This window comes from Nyctereutes procyonoides, unplaced genomic scaffold (assembly GCF_905146905.1).
Source record: "Nyctereutes procyonoides isolate TBG_1078 unplaced genomic scaffold, NYPRO_anot_genome, whole genome shotgun sequence".
NCBI lineage: Eukaryota > Metazoa > Chordata > Mammalia > Carnivora > Canidae > Nyctereutes > Nyctereutes procyonoides.
Genome location: NW_026575157.1, coordinates 2,106,546 through 2,129,650, shown reverse-complemented (window position 1 = coordinate 2,129,650; position 23,105 = coordinate 2,106,546). Strand labels below are relative to the sequence as shown.

The following is a 23,105-nucleotide window of genomic DNA, read 5'->3' as shown; positions in this document are numbered from 1 at the left end:
GTTAATCAGTTTCTCACAGCTGTAAGGGTTGTCAACTTTGTAGCTACTTGATGTGTGTACCAGGACTGAACATAAAAGTAAATGTATTGCAGATAATATAAGCCAGATTTTTCACTGTTGGAAAAAAATGTTACAAACAAGGAAAGGCTGGAGGCTAGAATGAACTGTTATATTAGATTAGAATCAGAGATATCAGTATAAACTCAAAATTGTTCATATATTATATAGACACGGAAATAAATATGGATGATTATCCATACACAGGTTAGTATAGTTACATACATTCTCTAGCTCTATCTATTAAGAGGATCTAGAAGCAATGATACCCCAGTAGCAACATGGATATCTAGCATCCAGATCTTGGTTTCTAAATACCATTCTTCAGTCAAAGAAACAAGAACTCCCTGGACAAGTAGCTTATTTCAGAGATGAGCAGGAAAAATAAGGCAAATCTGGATTGTCTTGTGTTACCAAAAAATAAGAAAGTATTCATAAAAGAAATGGGGGCATTTCAAATAGACATTGAAGCCAGCCTGAAAAATAATTCCCAATAGCCAAAGCTGGAATAATTTGAACAAAGCACATAATGATATTATTGAATAAAACCCCTAAAATAAATCAGTACCCATATGTTCATACTAATATAAATATGTAATTGAATAAAACAAACAAAAGGGATAAGGGACATATCTTGTTTAAAAGAATTCCAATTAATGAATGTGGAAGAAATGAGAGACATACAAAATCTCAATAGGCAAACACAACAGTAATAATTGTTACAGACAAGATCCACCAATAAATGTTAAAATCAGTGGGCAAAAGATTAAAGAAAAATAGGAAATTTGATTAGTCTAAATGTACCTTTCCCAAGGTGTATATTAATTATGAAAGGAAATACAATAGACTTACATTGGAAAACTCAGAGCCACAGCACCTTCTTCAAATGATAAACGTTAATCCTATCACTAATAAGATACATGACTATCATGTATTCCCTGACATGATGTGTATCACTGAGGACATATCACTTATTCTTGCCCTAAATGTACGACCTCATGAGAAATCATCAGACAAACCCAAACTGAAGGACATTCTATAAAAAACTGACCAGTCCCCTTAAAAGTGTCAAAGTCATAACTGAAAAATTAAGATTGAGACACTATAAAATATTGAGGAGAAAAAGAGACCCATCAACAAAAGGTAATATGGTATCCTGAATTTGATATTAATTTCCTAGTTTTGATAATTACATTATAGTTATTTATATAGGTTATCAATATTAGGGGAAACTTCATGAAGGGTATATATGTGTAATCTCTGTGCCATTTTTGCAACTTTTCTGTAGGCCTAAAATTATTTGAAAATAAAAAATATTTTAAAAATTCATTCATTTTTAAAGTCAAGATTTTACTTTTAACTTGACATTGTGATCTGGGCTCTAGTCCTAGCATTGATACTAAGAGATGTGACTTGAATCTGTCACTTAACATCTCTGGGCTTCATTCATTCATTCGTTCGATGTACATTTATAATGTAATTGAATAAGATATTCCTAATGATTGTTCTATGTTAATTATGTACAGTCTAGAAAAAAATGAGAGACTATGGAAAATGTAATTTATAACCTCAATTTCTCTTCATACAATATTCATACACACTAGATATTTTATTCAAGTTTTTCAAATTCATACTTCTCAAGCAAATCTTGTTTCCTTACCAAATTTGTGCTCTATTGTTTTTTTCTTTACTATTTACTTTTAGGGCAAAAACAAGGCAGCAGAGAGCATAAACTGTTTGAGATCATATATCATCCATTGTAAATATATAATTCTAAAAGACTGTTTTAATTCTTAGAAAGATCAATTAGCCTTTCATCAAATGCCAACTGTGTAAGGCAAAATAGAAGGTGGTGGGGAATACAGAAATGAATAAGCAATAGTCCTAGCTGTAAGGAGCTGACGGTTTAGTCTGAAAGCAACATATATGTAAATGATATTTGAAAGGCAATGCCAAAGCATTGTGATAGAGATATGTATCATCCCAGACAGGAAGAATCAACTGCTTGGGAGAGTAAGAGAAGAATTTTCAAAAGAGATGTCAGGGTATTGGAAGACCAGCAGACAATTTTCAGGTAGAAAAGAAGGGAAGGATTTTTCATGGTATAGAATAGTGTGTATAAATTTATTATTTTATGGAAAATGGGTGAGTTTCACACCCAATTGGATCATATGCAAATGATTTAACCACTAACCTGAAATGGAAGGGACAAACATACCAACTTTTCTCTAAATCTTGTCTTCCTTACCGCTGCTCTCTTGATTGCTCCCTTGTTCTTTTTTCATTATACCATAATTCATCCAAAAACCAAACACCAACAAACAAACCAAAACCAAAACCAAACATAAAACAGGACTTATCCCATGAGCTTTACCTTAACTCTGCAGGCAACCAGGACCAAAAGACTCATGTTTGCTCTAAATGTCAAATTTTACTGTCTACACATTCACGAGGAAAGCATCTTTAATGTAGAAGATTCTGGATAGACATAAATAAGAAATAGGCTTTTCCTTAAAGATATTTAAGGGGGGAAACAGGGTAAAATATATTTTTGTAAAAAAATATTTTTATAAAAAAATCCACGTCTTCAGAAATGACTTCTCCCTATGTACATCCCCAACCAATCCACGTCCCTTTCTGCAGTGCCTTAATGGAGACCAATGAGATGATTTGTCACTTGGGGCAAAGCACTGGGCAGCTAGCTAAGTATCTTAGGGCAGCTCTCTGAAGTCATCCACCAAAGAAAAATACAAAAAAACTCAACAGAGCTCATTAGGAAGCAGGAAAGTTGGCTGGATATTGGGTAGACAATTTTCTCACTGCTACCTGTGGGGCCAAGAAGAGATTATGTTTGTCCAATTTCCAGTCCTTCCAAGTAAGTATTTTTATTATCCTTTTGCTCAACTGTTAATACTTGAGGTGAAAGCAGATTTTGTATTTTTTTAAAAAGAAGCTATACATTGGTGCACATGCATAACTTCAACAAAAAAATAAATGTAATGATTAAACTATGTCTGATACTAATTCAGCCCAACATCTGGAAATTCAATTTATTGAATTATTATTCTATATATATATATTATATTTATTTAAAATATATTTTCTTTGATATATGAAATGGTGGTTGACATTAAAAATAGGCATCCTAGAGAGTTCTTGTTTTTATTTTATTTTTTTAAAAGATTTTATGTATTTAGTCATGAGAGACAGAGAGAGAGAGAGAGACAGAGACAGAGAGAGAGAGAGAGAGAGAGGCAGAGACACAGGCAGAGAGAGCACCAGGCTTCATGCAGGGAGCCCAATGTGGGACTCACTCCCAGGATCCTGGGATCCCGCCCTGAGCCAAAGGCAGACGCTCAGCCACTGAGCCACCCAGGAATCCTGAGAGTTCTTGTTTTTCAATGAAATATATAAACTATCATAAGCAAATAAGAAAAATATCACCTCTAGGTTCAATGCTTAAAGTACTAAAAGCTTCATTTTCAGGTGATTTTACCAAAGATGAAATTGAAATTTATCATTAAACACATAGTTTTTAGGTCTAACATATAGCTCTCAAATCATCCTGCATTTTCATATTACTACAATTGTGTGACAGATGAAGCTTTCGATAACTAAAAGGTAGATAAAACAATTGGTATGGTTCTCAATCATATGCAACAATCATGTAGGAGAAAATGGCATTGTTTGACCATGATATAGAAATCTGGCATTATTCAAACTAGTTTGTACTGAAATTATTATTATTTTTGTCGGAGGCAAGTATAATTTCTGAGGAAAACATTTTTCCCCAATAGCCTAAAAACTACATTGAGCATTTTAATATACAGATGTGATAGTCCAGGATGGTAAGGCAACAAAAAGGTTAAGATAGTGATTTTTATAGATGCTCATTTCATTTCTCTGTTTTCTTCAATTTACATTTTCACTGATATATAAAATTTCAAAAATTTTATCCTCCAGTAATTTTTTGAAACCCCAATGTCTATTATTAATCAGAATATTCATTTTAAATGAATTATCATCAATATTTTACCATGGTTATCTGCAAAAATTCTTTAAAAGCAAATTCAATTTGTTTTTAACAATTTCTTTAAAAACATTCTGGATGTTATTTAAATAGTTCAAATAATAACCATCAAACTACATGATAGTCCTTGATACTAAAACAATTTAGTAATTGTTTCTAGGTGATTTCTAGAACATAGTTACTGAAATAAAAATTTTATCTCCTTATTTTAGCTCTTCTTCAAAAAATAAAAATACATTTAAAACCACAATATATAATTTCTATGTTTTGGTAACTAAACCAAATCAGTTTGTCATTTTTTTTTCAATCTTTAAGTATATATTTCTAAGCCTATAGAGGTTGACTCTGAAGAGAATTTTTGAAAATTAAAAAGCTATGTTTTTAGTCAAGGAATGAATGACCTTGGAGGCCCAATTCATGGTTTATACATAAAGCTCTTATTGGAATTGAATGTTTTGCTGTTAATTGTGGTAATAATATTTAAAAAGATGGAATTATTTCAAAGGATCGGTAGAGATAGATATTCAATGAGGTGAGTTAGGAAACATTAAATTCTATATGTGTCTGCCCTGCAGAAGACCATAATTTTCCTCTCTCAAATTTATTCCACACCTATTTCTGTACACCTCGTAAGGTCTTCCAGAATCTTTCTGAAAGCTTTGTGTGGGGCCATCTTGGGTGCCTTATGTACTTATTATAACTTACAAAACAACCCCAAGAAATGTCTCCTCACAGAAAGTTTCTCCACAATCAATTTCATGTTCATAATCTGTTGGTGACATCCAATATGCAAGTTGTTTGGGAAAGAACAGACTTCAGGCAGTAGGGTCATAATTTTTGAAAGAAATTCAGGTAAAAGGGAAAGACTACATAATAGAATTGAAGGAATAACACATTTGGAGATCAGTTGGAAAACTATTGCACTATTCCATCTCTGATGTGCAGGATGAACGAGCACAGTGGAAATCTGTCTGGAAATAACCTTAAATCCATGTGAACAGAAAGTGAATTTCCTTAGGAGACATAGTTTGATACTGTTATGAGAAGGAAATGGCGGTGGGGGGTGGTGAGAGATGATTTTGATCCCTTATTATTTTGGGTGGAGAACATACAGGTTCTCTCAGGAATCGCTAGATCAATTGATGGATATTTTTCATCTCTCTATTTTTCTTTTAAAAATCAGGCAACACTCTATTTTTGTTTTCCTCTACTCAAGAATCTGTGCATCCTTTGCTGTATTCAACACTCTAGTTTCTGAAACCTGGTTCCATTAATCTCAAGTACCCCCACCCAATCATTTCGTTTCCCAAAGCATCCATTCTACTCCCCACCACTACCTTTTTAAAAACTTTTACTTTCACCTAATTTGTTTCTGATTTGTGTCTTTAGCTAGGTCTTGAAGGCAAAAGAAAAAAAAATTATACCATCAGGGAGATATGGGTGTTTGAGTATCTGCAATACAAGAGATCCCAGATTGGAAAAAGTTAGATTATTAGGTCGGCATAGATTAGATACTGTGTTTGCCCCCTAATCACTACTCATCTGGAAAAGGTCTATTCTGCTATTAAACTTGACCTCTTGGACTTTGTATAAAGAGATTGGATTAGAGACAATAAGATTTTCCACACTGGAAACTTATTAAATTTTTAAAACATTAAACGGATCAAACTACATAGTATGAAAATACTTTTAAACAGGGCAAGATACACTGACACTAATATATCTTAATGAAAAATTGTTTAACTTGACTTGGAACTCTACTTCATGTCTAAACAGCCAAATTAAGCTCAAGGGTTGTTCCAAATGTAAATATTCAGCCCTGTACATAAAAGACAATAATTAAGCTAAATACTGATTTCCTTTCCAAACTTTAAAAATTATACCAGGTTTCATCTGGTATTCCTTTTCCTTAATTTACTAAACAATAGAATTAGCATCAGAAGGAGAAAGAAGATGATTGTGAACACCATCCTGTCTTCTGACAGTAATCAAAATAACCAGTTACTTAGGAAAAGACTGAAAGAAAGTGACAATTGATTCCAGAAAGAAATAGGGGAGTTGAGAATGTATATTTCATCATCTCTCAACTGGAAAGCTGAGAATATTTGAAACTTGGATTTTAAATTAATTGCTTTTTCTTATGTGTACTTATACTCTGAGAAGTGAAATGGATCCTTTGAAGTTTTACCCTGGCTTAATTAATGTGCTTGTGGTTCCTTGAAGAAATATTTCAAAAGAAAATATAAATGAAAGATAAGGCTGCCATACCCTCCAGTTAATGTTGATGAAAAAAATGAAGAAAGAAACAGTTACCACTTTCCAATATTGTTAGAAACTTGCCACTCTGTTCTGTTTTGACCTCCATGATGACAAGACATTGGATACTTTGATGCCTCTTTCAATGATGTTATATTAGCAAAGAGTAACAACTCAAAAGAACATGCATCCTCTCCAATTTCATTCATATGCACTCCCACATGCACGGTAAGTTCTAAACATCTTCATTTCATTGGAAGTGAGGATATTACTTTTTATTAAACAAATGCTACTAAGTCAGTTCTGTTATTCTTACCAATTTTCAGACAAGAAGAGTAAAGTGAAGAAGGCATTTTTTGGTAACTAGCAAATGGCAAAAGTGGGATTTGAGAATATGCAATCTGACTCTAGTATCCATACTTTTAACAGTACTATTCTAGAGGCCCCATATATAGACTCTGAAGGAGGGGTAGTCTTGGTAGCCGCTAGTATTATTTTTTAAAAATATTCTTTTCCCCTAATTCTCTTCAACTTCTTTCTTTTTAGGGGAGAAGAGGAAGGAAGGGTCATGGGTTTTATATATGTGTTAGTAATATACAGTGAAATACTTCAATCATCATACACTTGACTTCTCCTATACAACTAAATCTTCCTTGACTTATGATGGAGTTATGTCCAGATAACTCCATTATAAGTTGAAAATATAAGTTGAAATGCATTTAATACATGTAAATAACCAAACATCATCAGATTAGCCTGGCCTATCCTAATCGTGCTCAGAATGCTTATATTAGTCTACAGTTGGGCAAAATCATTTAACAAAGTGGTATTTTGTTTTAACAATACAAGGAGGCCAAAAAGAGGATGGTACAGCTTTTACATCTCAGTTATTAATTGATTTTTGAAGATTTTATTTATTTGAGAGTAAGAGAGAGAGAATGGATGTAAGGTGGCAGGGAGCAGAGGGAAAGGGAGTGGGACAAGCAGATTCCATGCCAATCATGGAATCCAATGTAGAACTTGATCCCAGGACCCTGAGATCACGACCTGAGCCAAAACCAAGAGTTAAATGCTTAACCAAGTAAGCTACCCAGGTGCCCCTATTAATTGATTTTTAAATTGTGTTATAACCTAAGTTTTTAAATCTTTGGTGACAGTCTTTCTTCTTTTGTAGAACTAGATATAGCTGCAATGATTCTAAGTTCCTACACAAATAGATCCTCAGAAATTGTCAATTTCATTGGCTGATAATATTACAAAATGAGAATCAGAGTGATTTTTCAGAATATTTACGCTTCAACCAGATGTTATTCCTTTGCAAAGTAACTGAATCATCAAAAGATAAGAGCTCCAGACGCAGCTTAAAGAATCTTCTAGTCTTTAAGGAAATGAGCCATGTTGAGAAGGGGAAATTCAGTTAGAGATACAAATATTCATTTTATCAGGATCATTCATTCATCTATAAATTCAACATGGATTTATTAAGCATCTTTTATTTGCCAGTTCCTGTTCTGCAACAGAAATAGAAATGATGCCAGATATATTATCAGGATAGGTTTCACACAGAATATCATTTAATGCCTTTGTTGAATTCAGTTACCTTTTTCAACAGGCTCATATGGCAATTAAATACCCATTTTTCATAGAAAGTTGTTCAGAGATTTTTGCTGGCTTTATTTATTTTTTCTTTTAAGTATAGCAAAAAATAAAAACAATAAAATCTACTAGCTTGGTTATCCTACCTTAGTAGCCTATTTTCTATTTTTCACAGCTAGCTTATTAGTGTTTAATATTTTCAACCGAGTTATAATCTTCATGGAAATAAAAATACAGATAAATGTGTTCTAAATAAGGGTACAGAGATGTGTATTCATTACATGAAGGTTGTTAGCTGACTAACTACTCTGATTACAGATTGATTTTTATTATTCCCGGGGAAAGGTAGGCATTAATACGGCCTATGGATAGAACACGTTCTCTGTTCATCTTTTCTTTGCTTGAATCACTTGCCCAATAACTAGCATACATCAGAGACTGGAGGAGCATACGGTGAAGGCCTATCAGTTAATTTACAACATTTCCTTTTAAAAGACTATTTGTGTTTATTTTGTAATCATAACAATTAATGCAATATTATAGGATAATCTATGTCTCTTTAATCCTTTATGGATTGAATTTTATTTAATTTTTTTAACACAACTCAAATGACAAATTTCACATGCATCAGAATGAAATATTATTTTCTATCGGTGGGCATCAAGGCCTACAGAGAATACAGATAAATAGTTCTGACAGGGCAGGAGAACAATCTTCTACATATGGCAATTTTCTTATTGGGTTTGGGTATCATTGTGGTCCATATTGGCCAGAATGCCCATTTAACTTTCTGTAGTCTACCATTGCTTACAAACAAGACAAGGGAAAATTTAAAGAAATATCATATACAACCAAATACTCCCTTCAAAAGAAAACTTATTGATAAATTATTTTCGTAACCATGATTACAACAAAATAGCTACCCTAGACAGAAAATGTTGTACTTCAAAAACATGTTATAATTGGTTAGAAATTTTGTACTTTATCATTTCACAATAAGTCTAGACAAAATAAAAATGTATTTAGCTCTTTCTGTTCATCATAAATATAAATTCACATTCCCTTAACAACAACAAAAAATAATGCTGGGAAAAAATGTTTACCTATTAATGTGCTGCTTCTTGTTCTATATCAAACTAACAAATGAAAAAATGTTTTCAGAATTTAAATATTATAGTTTCAAAATAAATTACTATTATTAAAAAAGTCATATTTACTGTCATTTTCTCCAAATCTTTGTATACCCACCAAAAATAACCTGAGATTTAGACTATTCCAGATAAAAACTCCAAAGCATAAAATAATTTCCAGGAATTAACTTTATCTTACTAAATATATATGCATAGGTAGGTATAGGTATATGTACATATGTATATATATATATATACACACATATATTATAGTATAAATATATAATACACTAATAAATACATGTATTATATTCTACTATTTTTTACTTGTGTATCTCTGCAAGTCATGCTAGTCTTGACTAGTGTATTATAATACTTATTTCTGATGACCATGAGATAGCAGCTATATTAAAGCAAACAAAGGGAATTATAAGAAAATAGAAATAAGGACTGATGAACTAAGTACTGTAAAATCTTCAAGATAAAATTGCTTGAATATCACAGTGAGAAAAGTAGTATAGTGTTAACTGAGGAGTAAAAAATCTCAAAACTTCTTGTGAAAAGTTCAATGCATTCTTCATGAGAAAATGGTCATGAAGTTAACATATTTAGACAAGGATACCTAAGTGGAGGCACTTTAAAAATATCCTGAAGTAATTCTGTAGTTGTTTCCTTCCTGATCTCTACCTATTTCTGATGAACTCAATGTAAATAAACATTTGCTTTTTCAAAATCAGCTTCTTCCTCTAAGGTAATTCCTTCTCCTGTTCTCAAATCCAAGCTGTGAACCTGACCTTCTCCATAGTGAGATCAGAATAACTCCATCCATTTTCACGGGTCAGTAAAGGCCAATTGCTACAAGGTGACATCCTGAGTTAAAGGGAACAATACTTTGAAGTCAACCAAAGATAGATAGCATGGTAGTCTGACAAGCTAGTATTTTTTAAATGTCCACATTAGTTTATTTGGGGACCTCTACACACTGTATATATTAAAAAATCTATTTAATACCTAAAACAAAATGATGGAGGGAAAAGCTTTGCAGAAAGTTGGGTTTTCTCTTCCTATTAGATGCAAATACATCTAATTAAGCAGAAGCACAGCAGTGGAATTTTGTAGTGTCCATTACATGTTTGAATTGTGAACAGGCCATTTATGAATTCATCTGAGAGGGGAGCTTACTGCCAGCTGGTGTCAGAAATGGAATCATTATCAGGCATTGTATAGTTGTCAAAAATAATAACAAGCACCATTGACCTTGGCCAAATTTGAACTGGTTATTTAAAAACAAAAATACTAGAAAGTGGCATAACTGTTTTTAAGGGCTATAATGTCTTTAAAATATAACCCCGAAGAAACCTGTAAAACAAACTGTAATTTATTGTTGCTAAATTTCCAGATTATAAGGGAATTTTGTAGTGCAATAAATACAAATAAAATCCGTTTTATTAAAAAAGGATTTTGAAAACCTGTAGTAAGCTGCTTGCTCACCCTGGACCTCTTATATGGGATTCCATTATTTACAGAAATGTAGTTTCTTGTAATAAAAGACAAAAGATTTAGAGTGGAAAAAAAAAAATCCCAGTACAGGTCATAGATCAGTCTTTACTAGCTATAGGATATTAATTATTTCATGGTTTGAGATGGGAGAGTGTGATATATTCTCCTTTCTATAGTTAATGTGTATATAATGTGAAAGGGCTTTATAAACTACATTTTAATATACTACTTTAATGTTATTTATTTTTTAAAGCATTTGCTTATTAGTAAATGTAAATAATACCCATCACTTGGGGGGTGCACTCAATAAAAATTTGTAAATAACTCAATAGGTGAATTGGATAATAATCTAAATAACTTAATCTTATTTTTTTCTATAAAAAAACCTTTCAAAATTTTTATTAGTAATGTTTGTGTTTTCCTAGTGGAGCAGATCATCTTAAATTGGAATGTAGAGTCATAGGAACTGTGAAACTATCAGAAATAACATAGCAAATGGTAACAGAAATCTCTCTAAAACTATTCCCATTGCTTACAAACAAGTCATTACCCCTATTGTCAAAATTTTGGATCTTATTTTGCTCATATATGAAATTATGAGGTTAATATGTTTAGAATTGTCTCAAGTTATTCTTTAGCAAAGATAAATTAATTTATTTTGCTTTAAACCAGAACATTTCAGCAATCTACAAAAACTATATATATATATAAAAAGAATTGATAATTGAGTTTTTAAAAATGTATATTTGGGTAATCTATAATTATAGTTACATATATGTATTTTGAATAATAAAATCAAAGGAAAGAAGTCAAGAATCTAAATATTTTAGAAATATTTCTTCAGCATCTACTTAGAATAAAATATACTAATTCTCATTTTCAGAAAATATTCCCATGAATAACTCAGTAATATTGAGTCTTCACTTCCCATGCTTCAAGTATGCATGAATCAGTTATCACATAAACCAAGGATTGCTTTTAATGGTTTATGTAAAATGATCCTATTTTCATGTTTCATCTATTAGAGAGAAACACTGACTACTAACTTTTGGATACCAGATGTACATTTAAAAAATCATGTAAAAAGACATTGGACACAACTTAAAAGTATGGAATGGAGAAATAAATTGTGCCATATTCACATAAAAATATTACACCACAATAAAAATGAACAATCTACTGATATATTCAAATGGGCAATCACATGGACGAAATGTTGAGTAACATAAGCCAGACAAAAATGCATACATGGTATGTGATTCTATTTATATGAAATTAAAATACTGGTAAATCTAATCTATGGTGAGAGATATCAGAAGGTCATGAGATACTCTTCTGGAGTGTGGAAAATGTCTATATCCTGATCTGTGAGATGATTACATGTATATATGCATATAAGTATATATATGTAAAATATTCATCCAGCTGTATGCTTAAGAATTGCACACGTCAAATATCACCATTAAAAAAAAACTTTTTATCTTGTAAAGAAAGAAAAATCTAAAGAACTATCTTCAATTTTTCAGAATAGATGCTTAGTGAACGTTTCAACAAATCTCATTAAAGGAACAGAATGCTCTAGAATGTACATCATAGACACAATTATAAACTAAAAACTTTTAATAATATGACTTTACAGAAACAATAACCCATGGGGAAGTTTATATTCAATTATATTACTGTTGATTAGCCTTTTCTATATTTAGCAATGAAGCTAAATCCTCCTTCCATTATGCTTCTATACCACTAAAGTTTTTTAAAATAAGAAAAATATAATATTTGCTAGCTGTGTATAATTGACTTTACAGGCTAAGAGGCCCTTATGTAGAGGGAAGATGTATTCAAAGTCATCCCTCTGGGAACTAGTGTTATTATCATGAGCAAAAAGGCCATTTTTCCCAAGTCATAATTTTCGCCTGCAAAAAACAAGGGAGTTAAAGAAATATCATTCAATGATCGTAGCTCTGAAAGCCAAAAAATCAAATATTTGAGTGTTGGAAAAGTGATTTTGAATGAAATTTTTCAGTGTTCATTGAGATACTTTGAATCACAAACAATATCAGCATTACACGAAACTTAGTTGAAATAAAATGAACAATTTTATAAAAGTGTATATATCATGCCCATATGTATCCCCATTTCTTTTAAGTTTTAGTTCTATCAACAGAGGTTAAAAATCCACTGCTTAAAACAGTTACCAATGATTGGTCTGTTTTCAAGTTTCTTTCTGCACAGCCTGTGATATAGACAAATTGTCAATTTTAAAGAGACATGGTTGCAGTTTAGTGAGAAACACCTACTTCAGAGCAATGAAGCACTTTAGGAAGGATTCTGAGTCGCTTTTGTGGGACGCCAAAATATTGCACTGCTTGGGAGCAGTGGATGGTTATCAGTGGCCAGAGGGAAAAAAATCACTGTGCCTCTCTGTATTTAGTTTTAATAACATATACATTAACAAAGCAAGCTAGTGAAATTTCCTGAGATATTTCCCCTTATTGTGTTATTCCACAGGTCTTAATACTTTAAGCCACTGATACGCAAAATAGCTGGAGTAGAAATGCAGTTTTGCCCATATATATTATCTTTTCTTTTTCTAGAGAAAAGCTGCTGATGACTAAAAGCGTTTCAGTGGTCACTGGCTATTGCTTAACATAGAACAATATTAAACGTACTTCAAATATTAGAAATACTTACAGTATAAAAAATCTGTGTCTCCTGCTACTCTCCATCAATGGTTGATTTTAATTTTTTTGTTGTTGTTGTTAAGAAAAAGAACATTTAAGTCAAAAGGCTAAAGTTAATGTTCTGGATACTCTGAAAGTCAAGATCATTAAATATGTAGTACAGTGGATAACAGCATGATGTAGAATGCAGAAGCACCACCAACACAGGTTCAAATCTTGACATCAACACCTACTAGCTCTGAAACTAGGAAAATTACTTAAGCACTCTGAGTCTCCCATCCTTTGAGTAGGGATAATTATCCCCACCTTTGATGGTTGTTTAAAGGATTAAGTGAGATGAGATATGTGAGGAACTGCACAGGATCTGAATCATTGCATCAATGACTGGGTATATACAGCATTTTCAACGGCAGGGCTTGAGTCACTTGAAAAAATGTCATAGACAGGATAAAGGGTTCCATCAGCATACTAGTAACAAATGAGTCAGTTTTTTAATTACCTGCAAGGTCAAATTTTTGAAATTCTTTTAGTAATACTCTTAGGAAAGCAAACTATTGTTGAAATGGTAATGGGTTGATTATAATAAATCTCTGAGTTTACACAGGGTAAAAACTCTTTCATTCCTGGTCCAGTGCAATCCCTCACCTTCTACTTCCTCTTCTTCTTTTAACCATCAACATGCCTTCCCAGAAGAGTTTTAGACAAACTTGGCTATTTCTATCTCCAAAGAAAAGAAGTCTATTTCAAGACCAAGAAAATTGTTCAAGAACATGTCTCTACCCAATGGAATAATATTAATGACAGTAGTTTATCACTATTGAGTAGGTAAGTAGCTCCAAGTAAAATGCATGGATTAAAAAAAAAAAACTGATTTCTCAGACATGTAAGTTGATAGTCATTGCTTATAATCCAATACACAAAAACAATGTACCAGTGTTCTCTATGTTACCAATGTACCTGTATCTTATTCTTAATATTTTCCTTATCACTAAGCAAAGAAAATATAAAGATTTCTTAATTTCTTACACACACACACACACACACACACCATTTCATGAATATGTATACACTCATACACACTTTTTCCAGCTATAGCTGAATCATTTTGCCAGCCTCAGGGGTTATATAATACAAATAGCATCAAGGCATGGATTGCATATAGTGGGTCCACACAGTGAATAATCAGTTTTCACAAAACTGCTATAAGTTTTGGTCTGGTTATAACTTCCAATACTTCAATGGTTCTGCCACCTAAATAGAAATTATCCCAGGTAGCCATAAGTATTAATTTCCTTCATCTAGTAAACCTAGTAATGATGCTTCCAATCCAATTTAAAAACCATTAAAATGTGTGACATTTAAACCCATTATAATTTAGCTCATTTCTGTGAAATTTAGTTAGAAGAAAGCAGCTGTGCATTTGCACATCTGTAAATTACTTTTAATTGCACTTTTCTCAAGTGAGAAAGGAGAAGCTTAGCCTACAATGCAATTTGTATATCTGACCATACCAGTGCTGGTAAATACCTATGCCTTATGTATAATTTCATTTTGGACTACACAATCTCATCTCCCTATTAATCCAGACTTATATGTGATTTAGCTATTCCAAGTTTGATCTTGAGAAGACTTTAAGATGGAGGGTGGAGACGGTAAGCTTTTGATCACCTTAAGAGGAGAGAATAAATTTCATAGGTAGACATGTCTAGTTCTGAGAGCAAAACATGTGCAAATACTATTACATTCCTTCTTAATGATTTAGATATTGGAAATTAAAACAAATTCCAGATGCGAGGTAGCTTGATAACTTAAATGTTATCTAAAACCTATTCATTCAATAAATCAGCCTTTTGTCTTAATATTAGACATTTTGAACTACTGATTAGCAAAGTCAACTACTGCCTTCTAATAACAAATAGCAGTTTCCAAATTAAATTTGTTGGCACAAAAATATGTCAATAGAAAAATGTTATCATTCCATAAATATTCTGAACTGATTATTGCTGTGTTCCATCTGCCAAAATTACAAATCATTCTGTTTCTACATTGTTGTTGATTCATTTCCTGACAATTGAAGATCTTTTAGAAATAGCTAAATCACACTTGAGTATGAATTCTCTGTGCATCAATCTTTTTGAATGTCCTATCTAACTGTATTTAAAACTAACTATTGACAAAAAAAAAATCTCTCTAGAGAATATCTATGGATGGTGGATTCTAGGAATGGAGAGAAAAGAACATGTGATCAGGTTAGAATCCACCAGAACAAGTGATGGCAGCATACATATAATTTTCAAAAATTGCTCCACTGGCAGAAAGTACGTCTAAATCATCATGCCTCGCGAAAAATGTAGTAAAATTGTTTTTAAAGAAATGCTTTAAAAAAGTAATTTGCAGAGTACTTCTCAAATAGAATTAAAGCTTATCCCACAAGTTTAAATTCAGGACAATAGTTTCTATCATTTAAATAATTTAGACACATAATACATATTGATATATATTACTTTGAACACAAAATAATTTATAACAACTCACAAATCGAATATTGATCACAGAGTTTTTAGCAACTCAACCTTTCACATGCAACTGCCTGCATTCTTCAGGAAAGTGCCCAGGTTTAGGGAAGAATGAAAAACTAATTATGCTTCCTAAGGCTTACTTAGCTTGGTTATTATGCTGATTTGGTCATCTGATTGAGCTGACCTACTCAAACTGTTTTTTTTTTTTTTTTTAAGTCACCATACACAGAACACTGCCTCTGCCAAAGAAACCCCAACCACACACCTTCCACTGAGAAATAAGAATGAGTGTGTTCTGCAGCAACCCTTGTGTCTAAAAATTTCTGAGAATAGTGACCTGTAGCTGGGAAGTAGGAGGAGGGGGTTTAAAAATGGGGAATGACTGCATGGGCCATAGATCATAGAGACAGGGCCACAACCATCCCTTTTCTGCCACTTTCTCAGCTGTTCCTGAGTGAAGAGTCAATGAAGGTTGCTCTTAGAGCCCATTGAGTATCTTTCTAGCTTGCTGTTTATGTGTGAATAGAGAGTTGTGATTAGTGGCTATAAAAATACACCATGTCATTAATCTCAATCTTATTTTCTACTTTAGTTTTGTAACCGAAGTCCACAGAAAGCCCGTGTATTCCTCACATTTCGATAAACATTCAAACATACAATCACTCCTTTCAAAATCTCCACAAATAGTAAAATAGTTGATAATCACAGAAGGGAAATTTTTTTTGAAATATTTCAAGCATTCCCCCCATCCCCCCGCACCCCCCCCCCACATGTTGACCTCTTCTGTTAATGGGAGAAATAGAAAGTAAGACACCACTTAGTCTCATGGTATTTTTAAAGAAAACTATTATGCAACATTTCAATAATAGCAAAGAGGAGGCAATTATAAAATTAGTAATATTAATAGTTTTTGAAGCAAATGATGAGATTCCAGATGTTCTATAAATTAGTAATTATGTAAAGCCAGTAATAATCAAATCTTTAGAATCACCACCCAAACATGTAAATGACCACTAACTTGCGAATATTCAGTGCTTTAATCTATCCTAATCATCGAATTTGATGTGGTTGTCTATATTGAGTCAAACAGACTAGATTTCAATAAGAAATTCAAACCTTTTGCTTATTTAGAGCAATATGGAGTAAGAATAAACTTAGACCTTCCTACTACACTCTCTAGCCTAATGGTCACAAGACAGATGCCTCAGGAGATAGGCAGATACTCAAGACGAAAAAATACCTGAACGCATAAACAAGATAAAATTTTTTTTAGAGAGAAATTTTGAGCCTCAAAAAGGAGATCCCTTTGCTGATCTTGATTTTGAGAGTAGAATATACAGGTAGACTTAAATCATCATTGTTCAAACATACAATAGGTCAAGTTGCTTGTAAAATAAGCCTTACCATGTTTAAAAACTATATCAAATAGCAATGTTTACTTTGTGATAATTTAAAAATTAAACCAATATTAAGTTTAAAAAGTGCAACAAGTGTAAATCAACCATTCTTTTAAATGAAAAGGACTTCAACCTGGAGAAAATTATTCTTTCATTCAATATTAACTACATTTAAATCAAAGCACAACATTTAAAAATTACCTGGTTACCTAATTTATGTTCATCATTTGGAAATATGATAGTTAAAATACTGCACTTAATTCTATGGAGAACGTCTTACAAATGCATTACAAATTGTAATTATTTTTTTAATGTTCAAGATGTATGGCTTTAAGGAAATGACAAAATATTCCTATCGGCCGTTTACGTGAAAAGTACCTCCTTTTATTTTGCACGTACTTTCTCTAAAACAACAAAGGTTAGTGTCTCACGTGCTTCACTTATTTACTTTGTTATTGCAAATTCTAGATCATCTCACATATACTAATCTCTTATGGCAGAGGTTACTGAAGTTGTGCCAAAATTCAATAATGACGTTCTATCTAGTATAGCAATACATTTATCTCATCGCTGGAATTTAGACCATGTAGAACAAAGCATTTCATTTAAATGATGAAACAGTCATCAAGAATGCCCTCTTGCAAACACTTCTCACATTTTAAAAATTGTGGATAGAATACTGCAGTTTTAAAGCTTTCTTTTCAACACAAAATTAAAATTAACACTTAATTATATAATATGTCTTTTAATTAGGGGACAGAAAGCACTTTATGTGCCTGTTGCATAATTGAAACAAACAAAAACTCTGTCACACTTAAAATGGTAAAGGCCTCAAATCTAAATTGACAAATACAAATGAATTTTACTTTTTCTGAAGAGTGAAGAAGTTTCTACTTGTAAAGTGAAGTAGGTTTTAATATTCCCAAAAGGATGGAAAAACATGACAAATAAATCATTCAAGCTGTTCTTCATAAATAGATTTAGCAAAAATATTAAACTATTTTTGTTTTTTAAAGTAATTGGATTCTGAAAATTGTTTTTAAAATGTCAGTTCACCAAAGAAAATGTAATCAGTATTTTGCATTTATGCTTCCAAGTAAAATTAACTAATATTTTTGCCAAAAAGCCCATACCATTGAAATGCTCAATTACAATTCATAGCTATAGCAAAAGAAAGTAAATTCCTTAGCCTTTTTCATAGAGTATGACAAATTCTTCTCAATACTTACTTTTTCTACCTCAGTTCAAAAATATTTTTCAGTAATTGTGTACAATTAAGTTTTTTTTTTCTGTACTCACAAACTAGCATATCTATGTCCTCTAAAAGTTCTATATTTTAAGGCATTTACTTTACTATCACTTCTAAGTAACCAAAAAAAATAGAACCTAAGTTTTTCAGTAGAAAAATTTTTAGTATATTTTAGAGAAATATTCTGCCAATTTCAAATAAGCAAATGTGATTTTAAAATAATAAAAAATGAAAACAAAATAATGTTATGTGTATGAGAGCTAAGATTACAATAAAAATATAATTAAAAATAATTTTTAAGCCAGAATTATGCTGAATAAGACAAGCGATCTAACTATTCTTGCACCTGTTTGATGATAACGTTTTTGTTTTTACCCAAATTTTGAAATGTTATGTCTTAATTCCTTTTTAAAAATTACAGAAGTTTGCATTAAAAGAGACTTCCACTGTGAACTCACATAGAAGTATAGAACTTATTCAGGTAAATTTCTATAAATAGCAGATATGTATTACCTTTTCCCCATTTATAACATCTATATATTTTAATGTTGACTGATATAATTTCAAACACTCCTTGCCTAAAAGCAACTAGTAGTAAAGTATACACAGCATCATAATTCAGCCCACAACAATTCAAAACATTTTGTATATAAACATAAATTGTACATAAACATAAATTGATCTGCAGGAAATCAAGATACATTTTCTAGTGCTAAAATTTACTTAAAGTAATATTCACTTTTTTCTATGACCCAAATTAGCAACATTTTACATTGTGTAATAATAAGGGGAAGATAACCATAGTGATAAACATAGGAAAAACATATCTAATAAGACAGGTCTGAATCATATTTCATTGCAGGGGAAGTAAATCTAGTTCTTATTAATCTTTTAAAGAGAAATATGATTATTTTAAAGTAAAAAATAAAGTTCCACTCTAAATTACTTTAGACTAACCTATGAAGCAAAATAATATTTAGGACAATGATAATAGGATTTCTTAAAGAGAAACAAAGCAACCGAAATCCTTCCGACTTTTCTACTTTTAAATACTCTGCAGTGTATCTACTTTTAATGTCTAAAGGTATTGCTGAAAACGGCTATATAAAATCCAAGGTTAATATCTGATAACTGTAGTATTTCATCGCAACTTGAGAATTTAACTCTTAAAATACTGGGGTATATAAAATAACATATCAGCTTACAAGACAAATTCAGTTATAGTAAAGTATAGTAAAAAATCAAAAGTTCCAAAAATTGAGTGTAAGGTGCCTTTCAGCTTCAGAATTTCTTTCATGAAAAATCATGTTTAATTGCAAAAAAGCAATTGAAAACAATTATAAAAGTTATTCAGTCATCTATAAATACCAAACATTTCTTTAAAACATTTGCTAGAAATACCACCAAGATGTTAATAAATTTTTAAAATTATATAATAAATGTTAACATTTTTTAGAATCCCAAATGCCATAACATTTAAAATATACAAAATTCCTATTTAAAAATTGTGAAGCTTAATTGTGCGTACAACGAAACTTCTAGAAAACTTCATTACTTACTGTTCACTGAGTATTACTTACAGAGATTAACAGTTTTAAGAATTCATCTGTTATTTATCCTCAAGTGTTTTGAATAACCCTTTCGTACTGTATACATCTCAATGAGATGGCCACCCCTACTCTGGTCTGCTGAGAAAAACAAAAAAAAAATCAGTAAATTTTCTTTCAGATTGCTTTTCAAGAGATTGTTCTTGTTCTAACCTATTTGAGGTGGCCACAAGCAGGAATTCATAATGATAAAGAGCAACAATATCAGGAAATTTTTTTACGTGCTTGTTTCATATTTACTGTATAAAGTCATTTTGACATGCCTACACAACTGGTTGTGGCAGCTTTCAGACATGATTTCTAATCAAAAAAAAAAAAAAATTGCTCCAGGTTCTTTACAGAAAGCTTGCCGCTGGGAAGTTGATTTTGGCCAAGTGCCAAAATCATGTGCAAAGGGGCCTCATTAGGGATTCATGGCAGCCTTCAGCGCTAACAAAAAATGTGACCCAACAGGCTAAATCAGCGACTAAAATTAAAAAGTACGAGACAAAGACAACTTACTTAATATTCCTTCCAAAGCAACATTAAACTTTTTTTGGTAATTAAACCCTTGTTAGTCTAATGCAGCGTTCCTCTGTCCTCAAATGATTGTACAATTACTCTTTAAAACTTGTCAATTTCCCTTCTAAATACACTTTCTTTCTGTGGCAGTTTACAAAGATTTTGCTATATAGTAAAACTCTATATCCACTATAATCAGTTCAATAGCAGAAAACAAAATCGTAAAAATGCAGACCACAGTATTCCCTTCAGATTTAAACAAACAAACAAAAAATAAGCAAACAACAGTCAGTACCTTTTAAACTTCTACAAAAGTGAACATGCACACTCCAAAGTCGCGACGATGGTGAGAAATCATTCTCACTGCCCAACTTTTCCCCCCAAAAGTAGATTTGATATGTAGCCTTACCTAGATGTCTTCTGGCTTTTCTGCAGATCAAAAAGTTTCCTGCCTAAGCACACAGATATTCTTTCACAAACCATAAAGGCCCTTTTATGAATCCAGCACTGTAACAGGCTGCTTTCCACACCACGTTGAGAGCCCAGTGCGTCAGCTCTCAAGATAAAATACATTGCTAATACACAATTAGTGGGAGAGGTTGTCTATTGGAGAATTTATCTTAATGAAAGAAGGAAAAAGAAGGTTTTTTCTTTTTCTCTTTTTTCTTTTCTTTTTCTTCCTTCCTTTCTTTCTCTTTTCTTTCTTTTTTCTTTTTTTTTCTTTTTCTTTTCTTTTTTTCTTTCTTTTTTCTTTTTTTCTTTTTTTTTTTTTTGGAAAAGCAAAGAGGGTGCGGTCAGATGTTAGCTTTTGCCTGAGAAAAGGGCCCTACACTGCACTAGTACCTAAATACTAGCAGAAGCTGCCTGGGAAGAGAGCCAATGGAAGGACTTTGTTTGACCCAGCTGCCAATCTCCCCTGAAGCCGTGCGCCAGACTAAACACTCACACTATTTTAACTCAAATCAGGCTACAGCAGCTGTTTGCTTTCCGGCTCTGAGCTGTGCACCCACCATGGCCTGTGCAGTTCACCCGGCGAGCTCTGCTAGCTGCCTGGCTGAAATCTGTTCCGGGTTGGGATTTGTCATTGGAGAGCAAATTTTAACCCTATTCCTCGTGGTAAACACGGACTGGTTGTTCAGCATTTGGATCTGGTAATTTGGGATGATTTTAGGATCTTTTTAAAAGAAGAGTGATATTTTATACCATAGAGGAAAATTGAGATTTGAAGGATTCATACATTTCTTTGAAATTCTAACCTAAACTCTTCTGACTGTTCAAATTAACACTAACATAACTCTTGAGTGTAACAATAAGAAGATACTATGCATCTGTAAGAAAATGGTACCTATTTACCCTAATCCAAACTTCTTTAACCCTGGCAAGATAGAAAGTTGACATCACAGGACTGGAAAGACTCACATCATGCTAGGAGTTTGTACTAACTGCTCAATGCTCTGGAAAGTTCCTCCAGAAGCAACACTGAGGCACACAAGTAGTTTGTTTTCCTTATATGAAAAAGTACCAAGTGGCCCAATTTACCTTTCCTAAATTTCTAAGCTTATTTAGCTATTAATCAAAGGGTAAATGTGCTCTAAAATGTGCTCACTGGTAGCCTACAGTGGAAAGGAAAGAGAAGTTAGTCCGGGAAGTAGAATTTAAGTAATCGTCAAAGTTATCTGAAGTAGCAGGGAGAAGATCTGATAACAAAGATCTGTTGCACACTAGCTAGGAGCCAAATATTGTACCTGTGGAGAAAATAAATCAGTAAGTCATTTGACATATGGAAGAGAGAGAAGTTAGGAGGAGTATGATAACATGGCTGTCACCAAGTTTCTCTTACTTGTGACCAAATTCCTAATTATGGACAATAGTGTGAGAGAAGACATCTTTTCAGTTAAGAGATTTTAGTTTTTGCTATTGCATTGGGGTAGAAAGATGTCTCTTCATTTAGGGCAAATAGCCAGTAAGACTTATTTTTAACTTAAATGATTCGGTTCATTATCCATAGTCAGAAGATGAGCAAAAAATAAATATTTCTCAAGAACTGTGAAAGTATGTCCAGGAATGTTTTCAAAAAGTTGTTTCTTCTGTTTTAAGCAGAATTTACTTTGTTTCTATTCCTGCCCCCAAATGATATGTCTGTTTTCTTATCTTAGAAACTAGAGATCTAAATTACAAAAATTGTAATTTTATAATAAAATGTTATTCCTCAGATGGGAAGTGGTGAATATGGTTATAGAGAGGTTGAACTATTAGGTTTTATGAGTGCACATAAACTGAGGGACCCAATTCATTAAAAATGCATGTCAAGATAACATTGTATAACAGGTGGGTTGCTATCCTTCGTCTGACAATAATACATGTAGGAACCCAAAAGATTCCTGCTGGAACTGGCTCCTACATAGCAGAGTATAGTCTGATGCTCAAAATTCTTATGGAATCCAATAAAATGCTGGGAAATGGCTTCTTTTTGCCCTTTTCATTCAATTCCAGAAAATACTCAACATGTTTCTCTGAATGGTCGATATGATATCAATCTACCAAGCATATACTGGGTGCTTACTGCTCTGGAAAGTTCC

General features: G+C 32.3%; 1 long non-coding RNA gene across 4 annotated transcripts in view; it reads right to left on the bottom strand.

Moving 5' to 3' along the window:
• Positions 1–22,448, bottom strand: part of LOC129502312 (uncharacterized) — a 208,898-nt gene extending 186,450 nt beyond the window's left edge. For 2 of the 4 annotated variants that reach the window (XR_008662932.1, XR_008662933.1), the window contains exon 1: positions 19,999–22,448. This is a non-coding gene — a long non-coding RNA (uncharacterized LOC129502312). The remainder of the gene's footprint in view (positions 1–19,998) is intronic. The other 2 variants (XR_008662934.1, XR_008662935.1) reach the window with 2 other exon arrangements.
• Positions 22,449–23,105: the final 657 nt, after the last annotated feature.